This window comes from Salvelinus fontinalis, chromosome 13 (genome assembly GCF_029448725.1).
Source record: "Salvelinus fontinalis isolate EN_2023a chromosome 13, ASM2944872v1, whole genome shotgun sequence".
NCBI classification, from domain to species: Eukaryota; Metazoa; Chordata; class Actinopteri; order Salmoniformes; family Salmonidae; genus Salvelinus; species Salvelinus fontinalis.
In genome coordinates, this window is record NC_074677.1 from 43,946,477 (window position 1) to 43,961,465 (window position 14,989).

Genomic DNA, 14,989 nt, shown 5'->3' on the forward strand with positions numbered 1-14,989 from the left:
CCCAGAGTTACCTCTGCTGCAGAGGATAGGTTCATTAGAGTTATCAGCCTCAGAAATTGGTAATTAATTGCACCTCAGATTGGACCTCCTAGTTCAAGTAACAGACACATCTCAACAGAAGAATAGAGAGTGATGGAGTGCTGCATCAGATGACCTGGCCTTCACAATCACCCGACCTCAACCCAATTGAGATGGTTTGGGAGAGTTGGACCGCAGAGTGAAGGGAAAGCAGCCAACAAGTGCTCAGCAAATGTGGGAACTCCTTCAAGACTGTTGGAAAAGCATTCGAAGTGACTAACTCACGAAGCTGGTTGCAAAGCTGTCATCAAGGCAAAGGCTAGTTTGAAGAATCTAAAATATATTTTGATTTGGGCACCGACAGATATAGCTCCTAAGCAACCTAAGCAACTTTGCAGTATTTTGTTTTTGTGTGTTATTTCTTACATTATTAGACCAGAAAATGTTTTGTGTTATTACATACGGCCGGTAACCAGCATTACGACCAGGAATACGACTTTCCCAAGTTGGATCTTTTGTTCGTACCTCCCAGGGCAATTTAACTTATTCCAGAGGCTACTCCAAAACACCGCCGGCGGAGAAGAGGTGTTTGCAGTGGACTTCTAGTCTGACTCAGGAAGCGTGCACACAATCCACCGCTTCAGAGTATATTACTTGCTAATGTTCAGTCTCTGGATAATAAAGTAGATGAGCTCAGGGCGAGGATCTCCTTCCAGAGAGACATCAGGGATTGTAACATACTTTGTTTCACGGGAAACATGGCTCTCTCTCTCAGAATATACTGTCCCCGTCCATTCAGCCAGCTGGGTTCTCAGTACATCGTGCAGACAGGAAAAAAGAACTCTCCGGGAAGAAGAAAGCTGGGGGTGTATGTTTCATGATTAACTACTCATGGTGCGATTGTCATAACATACAGAAAATCAAGTCCTTTTGTTCACCCAACCTAGAATACCTCATGTAAATGACATCCCAAGAGAATTCTCTTCCGTTATAGTCACAGCCGTGTATATTCCCCCTCAAGCCAATACCATGACGGCCCTCAAAGAACTACGCTGGACTTAATGCAAACCACATATCCTGAGGCCGCATTAATTATAGCTGGGGATTTTAACAAAACAATTTGAGGAAAACGCTACCGAAGTTCTGCCAACACATTGAATGTAGTACTCGTGCTGAAAAAACATTGGACCACTGCTACTCAACTTTTAGAAGGCTGGTGCCTACAAGGCCTTCCCCTGCCCTCCCTTCGGCAATTCTGATCACGACTCCATTTTGCTCCTCCCTTCCTATAGGCAGAAACTCAAAACAGGAAGTCCCTGTCCTAAGGTCTATTCAATGCTGGTCTGACCTATCGGAATCCATGCTCAAAGATTGTTTTGATAATGCGGACTGGGATATGTTCCAGGTAGACTCTGAGAATAACATTGACGAATACGGTGACTGAGTTCATCAGGAAGTGTATAGGAGATGTCGTACCCACTGTGACTATTAAAACCTACCCAAACCAGAAACCGTGGATAGATGGCAGCATTCTCGCAAATCTGAAAGCACAAACCACCTTATTTAACCATGGCAAGGTGGCTGGGAATATTACCAGTTACAGTGTAGTTATTCCCTCCGTAAGGCAATCAAACAGGCAAAACGTCAGTACAGAGGACAAAGTGGAGTCGCATTTCAATGGCTCAGACACTAGTCGTATGTGGCATGGTCCATAGACAATCACGGACTAGAAAGGGAAAACCAGTCACATAGCGGACACCGATGTCTTGCTCCCAGACAAGCCAAACACCTTCTGCGCCCGCTTTGAGGATAACACAGTGCCACTGACAAGGCCCGCAACCAAGGACTGTCGGCTCTCCTTCTCTGTGGCCGACGTCAGTAAGACATTTAAGCAGGTTAACCCTTGCAAGGCTGCCGGCCCGGACGGCATCCCTAGCCGCCCGGACGGCATCGTCAGAGCATGTGCAGACCAGCTAGGTGGAGTGTACAGATATATTCAATCTCTCCCTATCCCAGTCTGCTGTCCCCACTTGCTTCAAGATGTCCACCATTGTTCCTGTATCCAAGAAAGCAAAGGTAACTGAACTAAATGACTATCGCCACGTAGCACTCACTTCTGTCATAATGAAGTGCTTTGAGAAGCTAGTTAAGGATCATATCACCTCTACCTTACCTGACACCTAGACCCACTTCAATTTGCTTACCGCCCCAATAGATACACAGATGACACAATCGTCATCACATTGCACACTGCCTTATCCCATCTGGACAAGAGGAATACCTATGTAAGAATGCTGTTCATTGACTATAGCTCACCATTTAACCCCATAGTACCCTCCAAGCTCATCATTAAGCTCGGGGCCCTGGGTCTGAACCCCGCCCTGTGCAACTGGGTCCTGGACCTCCTGATGGCCGCCCCAAGGTGGTGAAGGTAGGAAACAACACCTCCACTTCGCTGATCCTCAACACTGGGGCCCCACAAGTGTGCGTGCTCAGCCCCCTCCTGTACTCCCTGTTCACCCATGACTGCGTGGCAACACACGCCTCCAACTCAATCATCAAGTTTTCAGATGACAACAGTATTAGGACTGATTACCAACAATGACGAGAAAGCCTACAGGGAGGAGGTGAGGGCCCTGGGAGGTGAGGGCCCTAATCTCTTACTCAACGTCAACAAAATAAAGGAACTGATCGTGGACTTCAGGAAACAGCAGAGGGAGCTCGCCCCTATCCACATCAACGGGACCGCAGTGGAGACGGTGGAAAGCTTCAAGTTCCTCGGCATACACATCACTGACAAGCTGAAATGGTCCACCCAGAAAGACAGCGCCTCTTCAACCTCAGGAGGCTGAAGAAATGTGGCTTGGCCCCTCAAACCTTCCCAGATGTACAATTGAGAGCATCCTGTTGGGCTGTATCATCACCTGGTACGGCAACTGCACCGCCCCGCAACCGCAGAGCTCTCGAGGGTGGTGCGGTCTGTGCAACGCATCACCGGGGGCAAACTGCCTGCCCTCCAGGACACCTACAGCACCCGATGTCACAGAAAGACCAAAAAGATCATCAAGGACATCAACCACCCGAGCCACTGCCTGTTCACCCCGCTATCATCCAGAAGGCGAGGTCAGTACAGGTGCATCAAAGCTGGGACCGAGAAACTGAAAAACAGCTTCTATCTCAAGGCCATTAGAATGTTAAATAGCCATCACTAGCCGGCTTCCACCCAGTTATGCAACCCTGCACCATAGAGACCGCTGCTCTATATATATAGACTTGGATTCAGTGGAACACTAGTCACTTTAATAATGTTTACATACATTTCTCATCTCATATGTATTATATTCTACTGTATTTTAGTCAATGCCACTCCGACATTGCTCAATCTAATGTTGATATATTTCTTAATTCCATTATTTTACATTTAGATATGTGTGTATTGTTGTGAATTCTTAGATACTACTGCATTTCGCCATACCTTCAATAACATCTGTTAAATATGTTTATGTGTGTAACGCTCGTCTAAGTCGTCCTCCTCATCTGACGAGGAGAGGCAAGAAGGATCGGACCAATATGCAGCGTGGGTTGAATACATAATGAATTTATTAAATAAAGACGAACACGAAGAACACTTGAATAAACTACAAAATAACAAACAACGTGAACAGACCTGAACTTGAGAACAAAACGCACGAACAGGAACGAACACATACACGAACGAAAACGAAACAGTCCCATGTGGCACAAACACTGACACGGAAGACAATCACCCACAAACAAACAGTGAGAACAGCCTACCTTAATATGGTTCTCAATCAGAGGAAACGTCAAACACCTGTCCCTGATTGAGAACCATATAAGGCTAATAGAAAAGAACCCAACATAGAAACACATAACATAGAATGCCCACCCCAACTCACGCCCTGACCATACTAAACAAATACAAAAACAAAGGAAAACAGGTCAGGAACGTGACAGAACCCCCCCCCCCCCCCCCCCCCCCCCCCTCAAGGTGCGAACTCCGAGCGCACCACCAAAAATCTATGGGAGGGTCTAGGTGGGCATCTGTCCACGGTGGCGGCTCTGGCTCAGAACATGGTCCCCACCCCACCATAGTCAATCCCCGCTTTCGTAACCTCCTCCTAATGACCACCCTCCAAATTAACCCCACTGGATTAAGGGGCAGCACCGGACTAAGGGGCAATACCGGAATGAGGGGCAACACCGGAATGAGGGGCAACACCGGACTGAGGGGCAACACCGGACTGAGGGGCAGCTCCGGACTGAGGGGCAGCTCCGGACTGAGGGGCAGCTCCGGACTGGCTGACGGCTCTGGCTGCTCATGGCTGGCTGACGGCTCTGGCTGCTCATGGCTGGCTGACGGCTCTGGCTGCTCATGGCTGGCTGACGGCTCTGGCTGCTCATGGCTGGCTGATGGCTCTGGCTGCTCATGGCTGGCTGACGGCTCTGGCTGCTCATGGCTGGCTGGCGGCTCTGGCTGCTCATGGCTGGCTGTCGGCTCTGGCTGCTCATGGCTGGCTGGCGGCTCTGGCTGCTCATGGCTGGCTGGCGGCTCTGGCTGCTCTTAGGCTGGCTGGCGGAAGGCTCTGGCTGCTCCTGGCTGGCGGAAGGCTCTAGCGGCTCCTGTCTGGCGGAAGGCTCTAGCGGCTCCTGTCTGGCGGAAGGCTCTAGCGGCTCCTGTCTGGCGGACGGCTTTGAAGGCTCAGGACAGACGGGCGGCTTTGAAGGCTCAGTACAGACGGGCGGCTTTGAAGGCTCAGGACAGACGGGCAGCTTTGAAGGCTCAGTACAGAAGGGCAGCGCAGGCGGCGCTTGGCAGACGGACAGCTCAGACGGCGTTGGGCAGACGGGCAGTTCAGGCGCCGCTGGGCAGACGGCAGACTCTGGCCGGCTGAGGCGCACTGTAGGCCTGGTGCGTGGTGCCGGAACTGGAGGTACCGGGCTGGAGACACACACCATAGGGCTAGTGCATGGAGGAGGAACAGGGCTCTGGAGACGCACAGGAGGCTTGGTGCGTGGTGCCGGAACTGGTGGTACCGGGCTGGAGACACGCACCATAGGGCTAGTGCGTGGAGGAGGAACAGGGCTCTGGAGACGCACAGGAAGCCTGGTGCGTGGTGTAGGCACTGGTGATACTGGGCTGGGGCGGGGAGGTGGCGCCGGATATACCGGACCATGCAGGCGTACTGGCTCCCCTGAGCACTGAGCCTGCCCAACCTTACCTGGTTGAATGCTCCCCGTAGCCCGACCAGTGCGGGGAGGTGGAATAACCCGCTCTGGGCTGTGTTGGCGAACCGGGGACACCATGCGTAAGGCTGGTGCCATGTACACCGGCCCAAGGAGACGTACTGGAGGCCAGATATGTTGAGCCGGCTTCATGGCACTTGGCTCCATGCTCAATCTAGCCCTGCCAGTGCGGGGAGGTGGAATAACCCGCACCGGGCTATGCACACGTACAGGAGACACCGTGCGCTCTACCGCATAACACGGTGTCTGCCCGTACTCTCGCTCTCCACGGTAAGATCGGGAAGTAGGCGCAGGTCTCCTACCTGCCTTCGCCACACTACCCTTTAGCCCCCCCCCAATACATTTTTGGGCTTGACTTATAGGCTTCCTACCGCGTCGTCGTGCTGCCTCCATTCGCCGGTATCCCTCCTCACACTGCGCCAGAGAATCCCAGGCGGGCTCCGGCTTTCTCCCTGGGTCGATCGCCCACCTGTCGATCTCCTCCCACGTAGTGTAGTCCAGATTTTGCTCCTGTTTCCGTGCTACCTCCTCATACCGCCGCCTCTCGGCTTTAGCTGCCTCAAGCTCTTCACGAGGGCGGCGATATTCTCCAGGTTGTGCCCATGGACCTTTACCGTCCAGTATTTCCCCCCATGTCCAGAAATCCTGCGATCGCTGCTGCTGCTTTATCCCACGCCGCTTGGTCCTTGGTTGGTGGGTGATTCTGTAACGCTCGTCTAAGTCGTCCTCCTCATCTGACGAGGAGAGGCGAGAAGGATCGGACCAATATGCAGCGTGGGTTGAATACATAATGAATTTATTAAATAAAGACGAACACGAAGAACACTTGAATAAACTACAAAATAACAAACAACGTGAACAGACCTGAACTTGAGAACAAAACGCACGAACAGGAACGAACACATACACGAACGAAAACGAAACAGTCCCGTGTGGCACAAACACTGACACGGAAGACAATCACCCACAAACAAACAGTGAGAACAGCCTACCTTAATATGGTTCTCAATCAGAGGAAACGTCAAACACCTGTCCCTGATTGAGAACCGTATAAGGCTAATAGAAAAGAACCGAACATAGAAACACATAACATAGAATGCCCACCCCAACTCACGCCCTGACCATACTAAACAAATACAAAAACAAAGGAAAACAGGTCAGGAACGTGACAATGTGACCAGTAAAATGTCATTTGATTTGACTTTCTGGTTACTACATGATTCCATATGTGTGATTTCATAGTTTTGATGTCTTCACTTTTTTTCTACAATGTAGAAAATAGTAAAAATAAAGAACAACCCTTGAATGAGAAGGTGTGTCCAAACTTTTGACTGTTGTGTTATTACCACACTGGAGTTCCACAAACTCAAGGTATGTTCATATACATGTCATTACCACACTGGAGTTCCACAACTCAAGGTATGTTTATACTTTGACAGATTTCCCAACACACTGTGTGGCCTCAGGCCCCTACTCCACCACTACCACATATCTACAGTACTAAATGTATAGTGCGTATGTTATCGTGTGTGTGTGTAAGTATGCATGTGTCTGTCTGTGCCAATGTTTGTGTTGCTTCACAGTCCCCGCTGTTCCACAAGGTGTTTTTTTATCTGTTCTTTAAATCTAATTTTACTGCTTAAGTCAGTTACTTGATGTGGAATAGAGTTCCATGTAGTCATGGCTCTATGTTGTAATGTGTGCCTGCCATAGTCTGTTCTGGACTTGGGTACTTTAAAGAGATCTCTTGTGGCATGTCTTGTGGGGTATGCATGGGTGGCCGAGCTGTGTGCCAGTAGTTTAGACAGACAGCTCGGTGCATTCAACATGTCAATACCTCTCATAAATAAAAGTAGTGATGAAGTCAATCTCTCCTCTACTTTCAGCAAGGAGAGATTGACATGCATATTATTAATATTAGCTCTTTGTGTACATCCAAGGGCCAGCCGTGCTGCCCTGTTCTGAGCGAATTGCAATTTTCCTAAGTCCTTTTTTGTGGCACCTGACCACACCACTGAACAGTAGTCAAGGTGCGACAAAACTAGGGCCTGTAGGACCTGCCTTGTTGATAGTTTTGTTAAGAAGGCAGAGCATTGCTTTATTATAGACAGACTTCTTCCCATCTTAGCTACTACTGCATCAATATGTTTTGACCATGACAGTTTACAATCTATGGTTAATCCAAGCAGTTTAGTCATCTCAACTTGTTCAATTTCCACATTATTTGTTAAAAGATTTAGATGAGGTTTAGGGTTTAGTGAGTGTTTTGTAAATACAATGCTTTAAGTTTTAGAAATATTTAGGGCTATCTTATTCCTTGCCACACACTCTGAAACTACCTGCAGCTCTTTGCTGAGTGAACAAGGTCATTTCAGTTGCTGTAGTAGCTGACGTGTATAGTGTTGAGTCATCCGCATACATAGACACTCTGGCTTTACTCAAAGTCAGTGACATGTCGTTAGTAAAAATTGAAAAAAACAATGGGCCTAAACAGCTACCCTGGGGAATTCCTGAGTCTAACTGGATTATATTTGAGAGGCTTCCATTAAAGAACACCCTCGGTGTTCTGTTAGACAATTAACTCTGTATCCAAATTATAGCATGGGATGTAATGCCTTAACACAAGTTTTTTCTGCAGCAGAATATGATCGTTAATGTCAAAAGCTGCACTGAAGTCTAACAAGATAGCCCCCACAATAATTTTATCATCAATTTCTCTCAGCCAATCATCATTCATTTGTGTAAGTGCTGTGCTTCTTGAGTGTCCTTACCTATAAGCATGCTGAAATTCTGTTGTCAATTTGTTTACTGTGAAATAGCATTGTATCTGGTCAAACACAATTTTTACCAGAAGTTTACTAAGGGTTGGCAACAGGCTGATTGGTCGGCTATTTGAACCAGTAAAGGGGGCTTTACTATTCTTGGATAGCAGAATGACTTTAGCTTCCCTCCAGGCCTGAGGGCACACGCTCTCTAGTAGACTTAAATTGAAGATGTGGCAAATAGGAGTGGCGTCTGCTATTATCCTCAGTAATTTTCCATCCAGATTGTCGGACCCCGGTGGCTTGTCATTGTTGATAGACAACAATAATTTTTTCACCTCTTCCACACTGACTTTACGGAATTCAAAAGTACAATTCTTGACTTTCATAAGTTGGTCCTATGTACTTGGATGTGTAGTGTCAGCGTTTGTTGCTGGCATGTCATCCCTTAGTTTGCTTATCTTGCCAATGAAAAAGTAATTAAAGTAGTTTGCAATATCAGTGGGCTTTGTGATGAATGATTCAATGAATGAAAGAGCTGAGTTTGCTTTTTTCCCAATTTTTTTATTTAAGGTGCCCCAAAGCTATTTACTATCATTCTTTATATAATTTATCTTTGTTTCATAGTGTAGTTTATTTTTTTGTTTAGTCACATGATTTCTTAATTTGCAGAACGTTTGCCAATCAGTTGGGGTGCCACACTTAATTGCCATACCTCTGGCCTCATCCCTCTCAACCATAACATTCTTCAATTCCTCATCAATCCAAGGGGATTTAGCAGTTTTTACAGTCATTTTCTTAATGGGTGCTTGATTATTAGTAACTGGAACAAGTAGTTTCATAAATGCGTCAAGTGCAGCGTCTGGTTGCTCCTCATCACACACCACAGACCACAGACCAGCAAATATTCTTTACATCATCAACATATGAATCACAACAAAACTTATTGTATGACCTCTGAGATGTGTCTGTTACTTGAACTCTGTGAGGTGCAATCTGAGGTGCAGTTAATGCCGATTTCTGAGGCTGGTAACTAACGTATCCTCTGCAGCAGAGGTAACTTTGGATCTTCCTTTCTGTGGCGGTCCTCATGAGAGCCAGTTTCATCATAGCACTTGATGGTTTTTATGACTGCACTTGAAGAAACTTTCAAAGTTCTTGAAATATTCCGTATTGACTGACCTTCATGTCTTAAAGTAATGGACTGTTGTTTCTCTTTGCTTATTTGAGATGTTCTTGCCATAATATGGACTTGGTGTTTTACCAAATAGGACTATCTTCTGTATGCCACCCCTACCTTGTCACAACATAACTGATTGGCTCAAATGCATTAAGAAGAAAAGAAATTCCACAAATGAACTTTTAACAAGGCACACCTGTTAATTGAAATGCATTCCAAGTGATTACCTCATGAAACTGGTTGAGAGAATGCCAAGATTGTGCAAAATTGTCTTTAAGACAAAGGTGGCTACTTTGAAGAATCTCAAATATTAAATATATTTTGATTTGTTTAAAAAAATGGTTTCCTACATGATTTCATATGTGTGATTTCATAGTTTATGTCTCCACTATTATTGTACAATGTAGAAAATAGTAAAAATAAAGAAAAGTCCTGGAATGAGTAGGTGTGTCCAAACTTGTGACTGGTACTGTATGTGTTATGGCTTTTGAACCTCAGATAGCTATGAATCCAAGATATGGCAATCTACTAGAACACAGGTGATTTTCGTTAATTGAAGCTGCTCTAATGTTACACATGTAAAGTGTCGTGTACCGCAGGGCAGCTCTCCAGGCTCTTTACTCTTTTTACCAATGACCTGCCACTGGCATTAAACAAAGCCTGTGTGTCTATGGATTCTTATGATTCAACCCTATAATTTTCAGTTACCACTGCTAGTGAATTCACTGCAACCCTTAACAAAGAGTTGCAGTCAGTTTTAGAATGGGGGGGCAGTAGTTATCCGTTCCTGAACATCTCTAAAACTAAGAGCATTGTATTTGGTACAAATAATTCGCTAAGTTCTAGACCTCGTAATGAAATGTGTGGCTCCTCAGGTTGAGGAGACTAAATTACTTGGTGTTACCTTAGATTGTAAACGGCCATCGTCAAAATATATTGATTCTATGACTGTAAAGATAGGGAGAGGTCTATCCGTGATAAACAAATGCTTTGTGGATCGTGGTGTCAAAAAAAGCAGAGCAAGTACTTCAGGCTCTAGTTTTATCTTCAGATGCTTTGTGGATTGTGGTGTCAAAAAAGCAGAACAAGTACTTCAGGCTCTAGTTTTATCTTCAGATGCTTTGTGGATTGTGGTGTCAAAAAAGCAGAACAAGTACTTCAGGCTTGTTTTATCTAATTTTGATTATTGTCCAGTCATATGGTCAGGTGCTGCAAAGAAGGACCTAGTTAAGCTGCAGTTAGCCAGAACAGAGCGGCACGTTTTGTAATCAGAGGCCTAATATCAATAGTATGCATGTAAGTCTCTCTTGGCTAAAATTTGAGGATAAACTGATTGTTTCTTATTAAAGCAAGAAGTGATGCAATGTGTTGAAAATTTCTAATTGTTTGCATAGTCATCTTACACACAGCACTGACACACACACACACAGCACTGACACACACACACACACACACACACACACACACACACACACACACACACACACACACACACACACACACACACACACACACACACACACACACACACACACACACACACACACACACACTTTCCCCACCAGGGGCCTTTTCACAGTCCCCAGATCCAGAAAAAATTCAAGGAAACCTACAATATTATACAGAGCCATGATTGCATGGAACTCCCATCTCATACACGGAGTGTATAAAACATTAGGAACACCTGCTTTTTCCATAACATAGACTGACCAGGTGAATCCAGGTGAAAGCTATGATCCCTTATTGATGTCACCTGTTAAAACCTCCTAAAGTCTATTGAGGCACCAGTGCGTCAATCCACACTACATCACCAAAAGTATGTGGACACACCTTATTGGAGTTGGCTATTTTAGCCACACCCGTTGCTGACAGGTGTATAAAAATCGAGCACACAGCCATGCAATCTCCATAGGAAACATTGGCGTAGAATGGCCCGTACTGAAGAGATCAGTGACTTTCCACGTGGAACCGTCATAGGATGCCAACTTTCCAACAAGTCAGTTTCTCAAAATTCTACCCTGCTAGAGCTGCCCAGGTCAACTGTAAGTTCTGTTATTGTGAAGTGGAAACGTCTAGGAGCTACAGCCACGAAGTGGTAGGCCACACAAGCTCACATAACGTGCTGAAGCGCGTAGGTCATACAAATCGTCAGTCCTCGGTTGCAACACTCACTACGGAGTTCCAAACTGCCTCTGGAAGCAACTTCAGCACAAGAACGGTTTGTCGGGAGCTTCATGAAATGCGTTTCCATGGCCAAGCAGCCGCACACAAGCCTAAGATCACTATGCGCAATGCCAAATGTTGGCTGGAGTGGTGTAAAGCTCGCCGCAGTTAGACTCTGGAGCAGTGGAAGCATGTTCAAATCTGGGTTTGGCGGATGCCAGGAGAACGCTACCTGCCCGAATACATAGTGCCAACTGCAAAGTTGTGGTTTTTCACAATTCTGTGCTTTGTGGCAACAGTTTGAGGAAGGCCATTTCCTGTTTCAGATGACAATGCCCCCGTGCATAAAGCGAGGTCAGTACAGAAAGGCTTTGTTGAGATCGGTGTGGATGAACTTGTATGGCCTTCACAGAGCCCTGACCTCAACCCCATCGAACACTTTTGGGATGAATTGCAATGCTGACTGCGAGCTAGGCCTCATCGCATCGCGCAAAACATCAGTGCCCGACCTCACTAATGCTCGTGGCTGAATGGAAGCAAGTCCCTGCAGTAATGTTCCAACATCTAGTGGAAAGCCTTCCCAGAAGAGTGGAGGCTGGTATAGCAAAGGGGGGACCAACTCCATATTAATGCCTGTGATTTTGGAATAAGATCCTTGACAAGCAGTGTCCACATACTTAATTTCGTGTATCTTGAAAGACTGTTTGCAAGAAGGACTAAGGTAACACCAACATATTTTAGGGAACGGTATTGAGGTGACCAATAATGGTTGTAATTGAGATGAATGAATGAGATGTTTGACTAGCAAATGCCCATACACCTTTGTTCATGTAGTTATCGTGTCTTTGGCATCATTAAAGTGAAGACTTACTTTATCAAATCAATTTTCTAATTATTATTACGTGATTCAACTAATCATGTAAATGTAATTAACTAGGAATTTAGGGCACCAAGGAAAATCTTCAGATTACAGTTACAATTTTCCTAAAATAACTCCAGATATTTTAATATCTTATCAATTTGTCTTCTAATCAATTAATTATTCTTTACCTCACGTTATTCTCATTCCAAACGTCGTAAATTGTTGGTTATCTGCACAAACCCAGCCTTTACTATGAATCATCCATACACCAATTGTCTTATTCATTTATTTTCTAACTAACTAAATAATCACAGACATGCATAAACAAACAAACAGTAGATATGGTTACAAGGAAATGATAGGGGAGGTTCCCTAGTGGGCTAAGCCGATATGACGGCTTGGTGGACAAAGGGAAGTGGGTGTGGACTGAGAAGTGCGGGAATTACAAAAGTCACTACACAGTAACTACACAGTCACTACACAGTTGATAATTACATTAATTGAAATGATAATCCTTTGCACATGAACGCTCACTCATTCAGGAATAATTGCAATCAATATATATTTACACCCAGTGTGTCGTCGTGATCTCTGTTGGAGTCGTCAGTCCCTATGTTGGAAGTTTCAGCCGAGGGTCTCTCTTTGCTTCCCTGAAGTATTTCGTGATTAGAATGGATACTTCAGAGTACCATTCAGAAATGTTCTCATGGAATAGGTGTTTCGGCGGTTGACGGTCTTCGCATCTCAGGTTAACAATTTCTAGCTGCATACTAGTAATTATTATCTAAGATTTGCTCTTATTCTGTCGGGTTCGATAGTCTCAGAGTTTAACCATTTCCACCCGTGTAGCCAATGCTCCGCGTGTTATGGCTAGGAATTCAACAACCATTACAATAGCTTACACTGAGGTTTTTGTGGTCTCTACTCAAACCTTTGCCACCTCAGCTGACCGAGGTACAGGTATTTCTTCAGGTGGGGTTTTTATTCGTAACAGTAGAAAAGAGCTGTTCCATTATGCCAGATCATGTCTGTGCTCATGGGGGCGGGCCAATGACTTAGTTAAACTCACATATCATTACACAAATAGTTTAGAGTAAATCTTTACTCATTCATTTTATACAATAATTAGGCGCAAACCTCATAATGGAGGCACCAACATAAACAGAGTTATGGTAATGTGGCTGTATTGTCTTTTATGAGGTCACAAAAATGAAACAAAACGGACCGGGTCGTAGCTGGCTTCTCCACCGACCGTTTACACATTCTCCAAAACATGGATTTTGTTCAGTTCTCAAGTTATGTGATGTAGAAGAAGTTTGTTCTACCGTGAAACCCTCTCTCTCTATACTGCATGGCCGCAACAGTAGCCGCAACAGTACTCTGTAGGGATAGCACAATGGTGTAGCCCGGAGGACAGCTAGCTTCCGTCCTCCTCTTGGTACACTGACTTCAATACAAAACCTAGGAGGCTCTTGGTTCTCATCCCCTTCCATAGACTTACACAGTAATTATAACAACTTCCGGTCCTTCAACCTATCAGAGCTCTTGCAGCATGAACTGTACATGTTGTCCAGTACTGAAAGCATAAACTACAGCTAGCTAGCACTGCAGTGCATAAAATGTGGTGAGTACTTGGCTCAAAGAGAGAGAAAGACAATAGTTGAACAGTTTTGAACAAATGAATTTCTTCCAAAATTAAGAAGCAAGTAACACTTTTTCACTTTCACTTACTTAGCTAGCAAATGCAGCTAGCTAGTTTAGCCTACTGAAACACCCTGCTTAAAACAGAGGGATGCTATGTTAGCTACAGTAGCTCGCTATGACTTTCCAACACAACACTGGAACTCTAAGTCAAGGTAAGCTTTTGGTATTACAAATTTATTTGCCGGTGTGACTGCACAATAACGTTACTGCGTGATTGTAGTATGTTTACTAATGCGTTAGTTCTATTAGCTATGCTGACTATGACTTTATTTAGCTAATATGGTGACAACAATGTAGGCTGTGTGCAGCTTTTTGGCTTGGAAACATTTTTTCACCTAGTCACATAGAGCTGATGGGTTGTGCATTGAAGTCCACACATGAAGGGAAGAGGTGAGAGGAGAGCCAGGAATAGGAATTTTTACCTCATCTTTCAGGGGTTCAATCTAGCAACCTTTCGGTTACGTGGCTGCTATGAAAGTGAACTGTGTTCAGGTGTTATCAGGGGGTGTATTCATTCCACTGATTCTGTTGAAACGTTTCTTAAACTGAAGCAAACAGAACAAAAATGGGGATAAACGCCTGCATTTTTCCAATAGAAACTAGTTTGCAACTGTTGGACTAATGATTACCGTCTCTCGACCTGTGTGCACCTACGTTGTAAACTTTCAATCATAAGCTAGGTTGTAGCAACCTCATGATGGGTATAGGGATCATTTGAGTATTATGTAGTAGCCTAAACCTATTGATGTTACATTGAACTGGGTGAATGGAATATGAATGAGAGTAATCCAATGTGCTGTAATAGAAATAAGGCCGTTCTAACTTTTTTTTTCCATAACTGGTGAAAATGCCCTTAAGATGCTTTTGGGAAATCGGTCCCCAGTTGGTCAAAAGACAAATGAGTGAGAGAAAAAAAATGTCATAATTGGGCTGCTTGTGTAAACGAAGGATTTGTGACAACTGCAGAAAAGGTCTTTATAAATGATTGGATGAAGTTTACTGATTGAGACCCTGCCTCTCCACCATGTCCACATG

General features: G+C 45.0%; 1 protein-coding gene across 1 annotated transcript in view; it reads left to right on the plus strand.

The window, feature by feature from the left end:
- The window catches only part of LOC129868755 (rho guanine nucleotide exchange factor 15-like), a 31,893-nt gene that overhangs the window by 13,722 nt on the left and 3,182 nt on the right, over nt 1–14,989 (plus strand). The gene's annotated exons all lie outside the window — the stretch shown is intronic.